Source organism: Triticum dicoccoides, chromosome 3B (genome assembly GCF_002162155.2).
Source record: "Triticum dicoccoides isolate Atlit2015 ecotype Zavitan chromosome 3B, WEW_v2.0, whole genome shotgun sequence".
NCBI lineage: Eukaryota > Viridiplantae > Streptophyta > Magnoliopsida > Poales > Poaceae > Triticum > Triticum dicoccoides.
Genome location: NC_041385.1, coordinates 45,296,396 through 45,305,146, shown reverse-complemented (window position 1 = coordinate 45,305,146; position 8,751 = coordinate 45,296,396). Strand labels below are relative to the sequence as shown.

Here is an 8,751-nt window from a genome sequence, read left to right as displayed (position 1 = left end):
AAATGTCACATGTTAGATGAAAATACGCCATAATTCTACCATATTCAGTGATGGAGCAACATCACTGAGTTGATGCCACGTCAGCATAGTGCACAATTTTTGCCATAATTATATAGGACATTGATTAAACTAGCATCATTAATTCCATCATTGATTAATATGACATCATTAGGACATGTGTAATTTATTTCTAAATTAAATTGGGATGCATTTCCAACTCTAATATATTTCAAATGTGTGTCACAATAAGTATTTAATTCACATCAAATCACATTATAGAAATAATTAAAAAATAACATTAATTTACCATTTTGACACAACAATAGACAAGTTGCAAAGTAATATTTATATAGATAACTAAAGAACACAAAAGTGTTGTCCATGTATGATTCAACAATTATCTTTGCATCACATGCCATCTCCGTCGCTTCTTTTCCGAGGCTCCATTCTTGTCCGACTTGGCTCTTCTTCATAGCTTCCACTTCTTCTTGCTGCTTCCTCTCCATTTCTTCAATTGCTCGCTCTTATGCTTCAAGTCTCGTGGCTAACTCCTCCTAGTGCCTGTAAATTAACTAAACATGGCAACATTGCTCCTTCATTAGATGAAACAAATAAGACAACAATGTACAAGAGTAACACTAAGAAGCTTGCGGTCTATCAAAATATGAATATGAAATATTAAAATACATTATTAAATGTCTATGCAAACATTCAAATGGTCAATGAAACAGTAAACCCAAGAATAAGTTACAATTGTTAAAAGAACATGTATAACCAAGAGCTAGATTTCACTTATCAGTCTTGAAAGGCAGCAGACATCACAAAAGCATCAACAGCAACCCAAGATACAAGGCAACTATGTTAGGAACACTTAGATATGACTCTATTAGACTATATCCTTCTGGTAAAAGGCAATCCATACATTACAATGAAATTCCTGTGCCTTCGTGTTGCAGCAACAACAACCATGCAACAAATTATGTATTTCTCATTGCAAGCATTTGTTATTTTCTATGTTGCTTTGGATGGCTACATTTCGAACTAACCATACATAAACAGGAAAGCACTCCTTAGTGCAACTTCCATTACGAGAATCGAAGACAAATGCCAGATTGACACACATTTGTATTTTCATTTTCACTATCATGAGTGTACCGTGCACACAAAAGCAGAAAAGAAACAACACGAACACAAAGAGAAACAAGAGAAACACCTGCCATTTGCATCTCTTGCATCTCTACTCTTCTGTTCAATTCTTTCTTCTAGATCTCGGATCCATGTTGATGAAGGAGAGCTCCCACACCTCCCAGATCTTGATGCACACTCCATGTTGGAAAGGAAGGTGCTATGTGCACTTTTTTCCCCTTTAGAACTTCAGCCACAATCATTGTATCGGATACTTGCTACTCACCTTCTGATTTTGTTCCCCTTTTTTGTTACATAGTAGTCTATAGAATAAAGGAAAACATCAATGCTTAAGTAAGCAAAGAGGATCTGCTTCAAATTTGAAAACACAAGGGAAGAAATCTTACAAAAGCTACACATGCCGACTTGATCATGAAACCAATCTTGTTCCCATGTGGGTGCATTTGAAAGATGGATTTACATTCATGGTAGACATAAAAGAAACAAGCTAGATTGTGTAGAACATTAGTAAAAATACAGCACTGCTAAGAAGCAATTCATGTCAAATCATATAAATAGAAAGTGAAGATTTTAAGCATTGGGGTTGAACAAGTGAAGCAAGCAGCATGTAGGATACAGTTGAGGCATAGTAAGGGAGGACCAGCCAGCAAGCCTGGAAAAACAAGATCATAAATATCAGAACAAAAACAGGAAATAAATATTATTGGAGTTGTTAACATAGTTCAGAACCAGAAAGTTTAATATACTTAAGGTTCGGTGGATTCTGCTTCTGTTAAATAATTGCAGTTATCACATGCCTATCAGTAGAAGTAGCTTATCCGAGGAGTGGATACTGCCCTTATAACTAAACCTTTATTCAACACGTTAACAATCAGCTTGATTTTACCTAGTTTAGTATGCCAAAATATAGTAAAAAACTAAAGTTTAAGATGTGCATCTATGGGAAAGTTTCAGGTCAAAATCTGAAGTACAATTTAATTAAACTACAACAGATGATTTTTGATAGGTACCTACATCTTACAAATACAAAAAATATGTCTTTTATGCATCCAACGTGTGAAGCTTGGCAGTTGTACTATACATCCAAATAAAATATACCATTGTATTAAATATAAGCCATCTTGTGTTTCCTTGTGCTAAATCTTGGAGTCAATGCTCCGTTGTACTGATGTAGTACTTCTGGAAAATTTGAGATGGCAAAGAGATTATTGTATGATGCTTTTGAGGATTTATTGAAAGACTTGCATGCACTGTGCTCTATATATGAATGCTCGAGACCGAGTTTTCACTGCTATATGTGTGCCTGAGTTGTAGAACAGATTGAAATAAATAAGATCCATGGAAATATGAAGCATCCACAATTTTGTTAAATATTAGATCATTGTACAAACTTAATATAATGAACCTATCAATCTATCATGCCTTCTCCTGTTGGCTGTTGAAACTCAGAGGCCTGACAAACAAGAAACAAATCCCGTCAGCTGTGTTCTGTTTAACAACTAAAGGTTCAGAAGTGCACACGGCATGGGATGTGTGTGTTTGGTCTACATTGCCAGCCTGTAGGGAGGAGGGGCGTTTAACTATGTATATACATACGGGCCAACAAATCTGTACTGGGTACGAAAGAAACGAAATATAAACTGAAAATTGCATCTCATCTCGTGTTCCCATATGCTCTCTCATCCCCTTCCTGCGATTCTTGTCTTGGGTTATCAGAGAACCATAATCACCAAACATCACGATCTGGCAGGGTGAGGAGGGCGGGATGAAGAACTTACCGAGAGAGCCATCGCTGGTCGTTGCAATTGGGGAGAGAGGAGGGTCGGGTACACGCAGGGCGGGCTGGTGCGGTGGATCCGAGTTCGGCCGGTCGGGCGGTCTCCTCCAATCTGCCGTCGCCGCTCACTGCAATTGGGGGTAGAAGAAAATCCGGTGCTCGCGGGGCGGATTGGTGAGGTGGATCCGATCTCGTGCGGCCTCCGCTGCATTCGTGTGAGGATAAGAAGGGAAGCGGTGGCTCTTCGCGGCTAAAATGGAAGGGAGAAATTTGGCTGGGTCTTTGACAGGTGGGGACACAGGGTGGATGTGAGATTTTTTTAGATAAATGGAGGGAAAGAGTTTTCCGGTAGAGGGAAAAAAATCAATGGAGCGATAGTTTTTTTTTCAATGGGGAGACAAACACAATACCATAAGCATCACTCACCTATTTCCATTTTTATTTTTGAGATAAACAAACACAACTGCAACACCATATGCATCTGCTCAGGAGCGCCTGTAATATATAACCTTTTTTCTTCTGCCACTACATACAATTTTTATTTTTGAAACAACTACAACACCATGTTGATCGGCTAACAAACAGTTCGCAATAACCTTTTTTCCCGGCCACTACCTATTTATATTAGATAAAATAAAATAATTACAACGCTCGACCTATGAAGAAACAACCCAGATCCCACTATCAATGTTTTGTGTCGTGGGTTCAACCGCTCATAAGCCATCAAAAAGTTATGGTGGGTCCCACTGCTAGACGTTTCCGGATGAAAAAATGAGGGTTACGCATTCGTAATATTCAGTGACTCTAATAGGTTCGTCGTGAAAATTACCAAAATGTCATAAAAATTGGCAACTCAGGCACACTCAGCAGCTGATGTGACTTAGTGACGTTAATCAGTGACGCCACCTGTGATACGTCTCACATTAGGTATTTGTGTGACGTTGTCCACCACCGTCATCAGGATTTTCGTCACAGTATGTCAATTTTGTTGTAGCGTATCCTGATCGCATATCAATCTTCGAAAACACCTTCGCTCCTTGCAGCTGATCGAACAAGTCATTATTCATTGGTAGTGGATATTTGTTCTTTATCGTTACTTCATTCAGAGCTCGGTAATCAACAACCATCCTCAGGGATTTATCCTTCTTCTCCACCAAAAGTACTGGGGCTACCCAAGGTGACGAACTTCTACGAATGTAACCCTTCTCCAACAACTCTTTGATCTGCTTCTTAATTTCCTCCAGGTCATTTGCTGGCATCTGATAGGGTCTGTTGGGTAGTGGTCCTGTACCTGGCAATAGCTTTATCAAAAACTCGATGTCTCGATCCGGTGGCATTCCTGGTAACTCCTCGGGGAAAACATCCGGAAAATCCTTTACTATAGGTATTTCCTCATGTACAACTCCCGTGAGGGCGTTTACTTGGCTCCTCCTAGGCACATGCCTAGATACATACTTAATCCTTTTTCCCTCCGGGGTGGTAAGATAAATTGACTTGCTAGCACAGTCAATACTTCCTTCATACTTTAACATCCAGTCCATACCTAATATCACGTCCAATCCTTGTGACTCCAAGATGATTAGGTCGGACGGAAAAACATGTGTTCCAATGGTCAAAGGTATCTGGTTGCACCACCGGCTAGCCATATATTCAGCTCCAGGCGAGCTTACTAAAAGAGGGGTCCTTAGAGTTTGGGTTGGTAATTTAAACTTTTCCACAAATCCCCTTGATATGTATGAATGTGATGCACCAGTATCGAAAAGGACAATTGCGGTAAATGACTGAACCAAAAACTTACCTATTACCACGTCCGGCTGCTCTTCAACTTCCTGCATGTTAACGTGGTTCACTTGTCCTTTGTTGAACGGATTAGGCTTCTTTCCGGCACTCCCGTTTCCATTTCCATTCCTTTCATCAGGGCAATCATTCGCATAATGCCCAGTCTTTCCGCACTTATAGCAAGTAACCTGACTCAGGTCTCTCTTGGAGGGTGTGGCTGGATTGGAGCGATTCTGATTGTTGTTAGCTCCATTCCCATTCCCATTCTTACCACTGTTGTGATTATGCGATCCTCCTCCAGTGTGGTTGTGACCTCCATGATTATGAACAAGCCCTCCCGTATTCGGGGTTAAGCGAGGCTTATGCTGAGCTCCTGAGTTATACTTCCCCTGACCATGCTTCCTCTTACGGCTCTCAATCTGCTGCTGCTTCCCTTCAATCATAAGGGCCTTATCTACCAACTCCTGGTAGTTGTTGAAAGTTGCCACCATCAACTGCATACTCATCTCATCATTCAACCCTTCCATAAACTTCTCCTGCTTCGCGGCATCTGTGGCCACATCATCAGGAGCATCGCGCGATAGTTCGCTAAAATCATCCACATACTGACCTACAGTACGGTTCCCCTGACGTAAATTGCGGAACTCCCGTTTCTTCATCTGCATAGCTCCAGTGGAGACATGGGCAGTACGAAAAGCTTGCTGAAACTGTGCCCATGTGGCCGTGTCGATAGGATAAGTGGCTGTGAAATTCTCCCACCATGCTGCTGATGGTCCATCCAATTGGTGTGCGGCAAAACGCACCTTCTCCGCATCTGTGCATCCAACGGTGGTCAACTCCCTTCTGATACGGCGTAGCCAATCATCAGCTACTATTGGCTCGGTGCTACTGGAAAACACCGGCGGTTGTAACCTTAGGAAGCGGGCTAGGTTTTATGCTGGTGGAGGGTTGTTGTTGTTATTGTTGTGCCTTGGTTTTGAACTAGCAATTGCATCAAGGTATTCTGCTGCTGGATCAACTGGGTGAGCTCCAGCGGGAAAGCAAAACCGGTGTCACGTCTCGGAGGCATCTGAGGGGTTTAGAGGGAAGAGATTAGAATAGAAGAAAGGTCTAGTGAGAAAGCACTACCCATATGCACATGAGACAATCAATCATAACACTCAATCAATCAAGCAAGGGCTTACAACGATCTAGAACTAGCGCAAAAGTGATCTATTACATGGGGAAAGATACTACTAGTATATGGTGGTCATCTAAAAATTTTGATCGGTGGAAGATTCCATAATGTCGGCTCCAACTTCATCTTCATAATCATCATAACTAGGACCAGAATCAATGTCGTCGATGATGATGTAGTTGTACGGACAAGTGGGGTCGTCATCTTTGTCTTCTAGTGCTGGTCCTCCCATGAATACTCCGATCTTCTTAACCAAGTCGTCGTTCTTCTCCAGTAGTGTCTTGATTTCCTCCTCATATCCATCGCGGGTGAACTTGAGTTCTTCCTCCAGCTCGATGATCCTAGTCTTTGCCTTCTTCAACTCCATCATGTCTGCACACATCTGGTTCTCCTGTCGTCGAATGTGCTGGTTTTGCTCCTGGATAAAAGCTGCAATGGATCTATCCTTCTTGGTGCTGATCATCTCCCATTGCTCATCTCGGCGCCCACATATTTGATAAATGGTGTCCTTGAGTTCCTTATTGTAGACTTCTCCAGTGCGTCCCATGGTAATATGAGCTGCCATGCTCTTGCCTAGGCTCCAGGTTGGTGCATCGAAAGAAAATTCTATGGGTTTAGAAGTTGGCGAAAACGTCCTTCCTTGTACTTGTACTTGAATCATCCAGCGCTCCTCTTCTGGTAGGGTGGCATTGTACGTTCCGGTGAAACTGGGTATCCCAATGCTCAAGTATCTAGTGACTTCCTTCAAGTGGCGTCCAAAAGGTGTATCCTCGTCTGGTTGCGCAAACTTGTTCTTCATCTCCGGCATCCTAAAGAGTGGAAAAAGAGAAGAGAAATCAGAAATGAGTAGAGAAGAGTGACCTATGGTTTGTCTTAGTGGTCGTGTCCTACACTCAGCGTGTGCTCTGATACCATCTTGTAGCGACCCGACCTCAGACGGTCAAGTCTCTGTGCATCAGTGTCATCCCTGGATCAGTAATGCTGACACGCACAGTACTCGAAGGATTTATAACAGAGTAGCAATCACACACTTATTACATCGAAAGTCTCCAAAAGAGAACTTATTACAATAATATGGCTTAAGGCCATCTAATGCGAAAACAGCGGAAGGCTTGGAAGATAAAGTGAGTCCATCAACTCCAACGGCATAGCTGAGCTGCACGGCAACGACCTAACGAACCTTACTCCTCGTCTGAAAAGTCTGCAACATAATACGTTTCAGCCCGAGAACGGGTCAGCACATGGAATATGCTAGCAATATAACACAGTAGAATGAAAATAGAACAATGCTAATACGACAAGCATATTTGGCTGGTGGAAAGCTCTATGGTTATAGTTTTGCATAAAGCCAATTTTTCCCTACTACAAAGGAATAAATTTGATTTAACTATCATGGTAGTTGAACAACATTGAGAAGGTAACCCCAACTCAATCCCAATTAAAGTGATTAACAACCCAACAATATTAATTAAGAGTGATGAGATACGTAAGAAGCTTCAATTACTAGATACTCAGAATTTGTCCATAACCAGGGACACGGCTAACCATGATTAGATTGTACACTCTGCAGAGGTTTGCGCACTTTTCCCCACAAGACTCAATCACCTCCGTTGATTTCTCGCACTGCATGGTGTTTGAGAAACGGATGACCGAGACACAGTCTTTCAGAAACATTAACTCTCTACTCCGGGTAGACCATACCAAACCTACAAAACCCACTACCTGCTGATCTACCTGTTCAAGAGCTTCACGTAACTTACTCAACTATGCTAGAACCCATAATAGCTTCTGGCTGCACACGGAAGTTTCTAGCATGAATCATCTCAGTTCCCTTTGAGCCTAGGTGGCGGTCCATAGGAAAAATCACACGGTAACCCCGGGATTTCCAAAAAAATAAACAGGCAATCACTGGTATCCCCAGGTGCCTCAATCCACCCAGATGTGTATTAAAGTTGCCACCTTAGATTAAACCATTAATTAACAATCTCACATCTGTCATGCAAAACACTCAAACCCAAACCACATCTACGAGCATATCATAGCAATATAAGCATAACGTAGAAGTAACTCCCAAGGGTTTGATAATAAACAGGGCAATAGGTTCTACCTCATCAACTACTTCCCAACCCACATGTTATCAACTCCTAACCATGAAATGTTTGAGGGTTGAAACTAATGCATAAAAACTGTGTATGAAAAGAGTATGATCAATGTGTTACTTGCCTTGCTCACGATCCGTGAATCCTAGAGACTCGTAGTAACATGCTTCGCACTTCGGGAATTCTATCGCAAACAAACAATAACACACATAAGCAACAAGCAAAGATGCACCAGTAAAACTCCAAATAAAAGAGTTTGACCGAAGAGTTCAACTTAAGAACTCCGGTTCACAAAAAAGAATCAAATCAAACGGAGTAACGAAACTCAAATGGCGAAAGAAATAAGATCCGTTTACTAATCTGAACTAGGGGCAAATTTTACAGTACCAAAACTTAGTTTAAGTTGATTAAGCAGAAAGAGGGTTTCGAGACGAAACTCCAGGCTTTTGAATCACCTGATTCCGACTAATGAGCGAAGAGATAAACAGGTTCGAACATCGGATCAGAAATCACGATCAAAATAATCACGGAATAAATTCGATGAAAAGAAAAACGACGAACGGCTAAACGAACGAACGTTCGTTAGCAGAGACTAAACGACGAACACGCTCGTTAAAACGAATGAACGAGCGAACGCTCGCTAAATAAATAAACCGAAGAATAAAACCGATCTATAAAAAAACGAACTAGGGTTTTTCTCAAAAAAAAACTGAAGGGGCTTTTCTCAAAAAAAAAACCGGCGGCGGGGCGGCTACCTCCGTTGAGGTCGTCCG

At 41.5% G+C, this 8,751-nt stretch overlaps 1 long non-coding RNA gene across 1 annotated transcript; it reads right to left on the bottom strand.

Moving 5' to 3' along the window:
- Window positions 1-294: 294 nt before the first annotated feature.
- Window positions 295-3,169, bottom strand: LOC119274597. Its single transcript, XR_005135223.1, has 4 exons — window positions 2,925-3,169; window positions 1,533-1,798; window positions 1,214-1,448; window positions 295-572 (listed from the first exon to the last, which is right to left on the bottom strand). It is a non-coding gene; the product is annotated as an uncharacterized LOC119274597 (long non-coding RNA).
- Window positions 3,170-8,751: the final 5,582 nt, after the last annotated feature.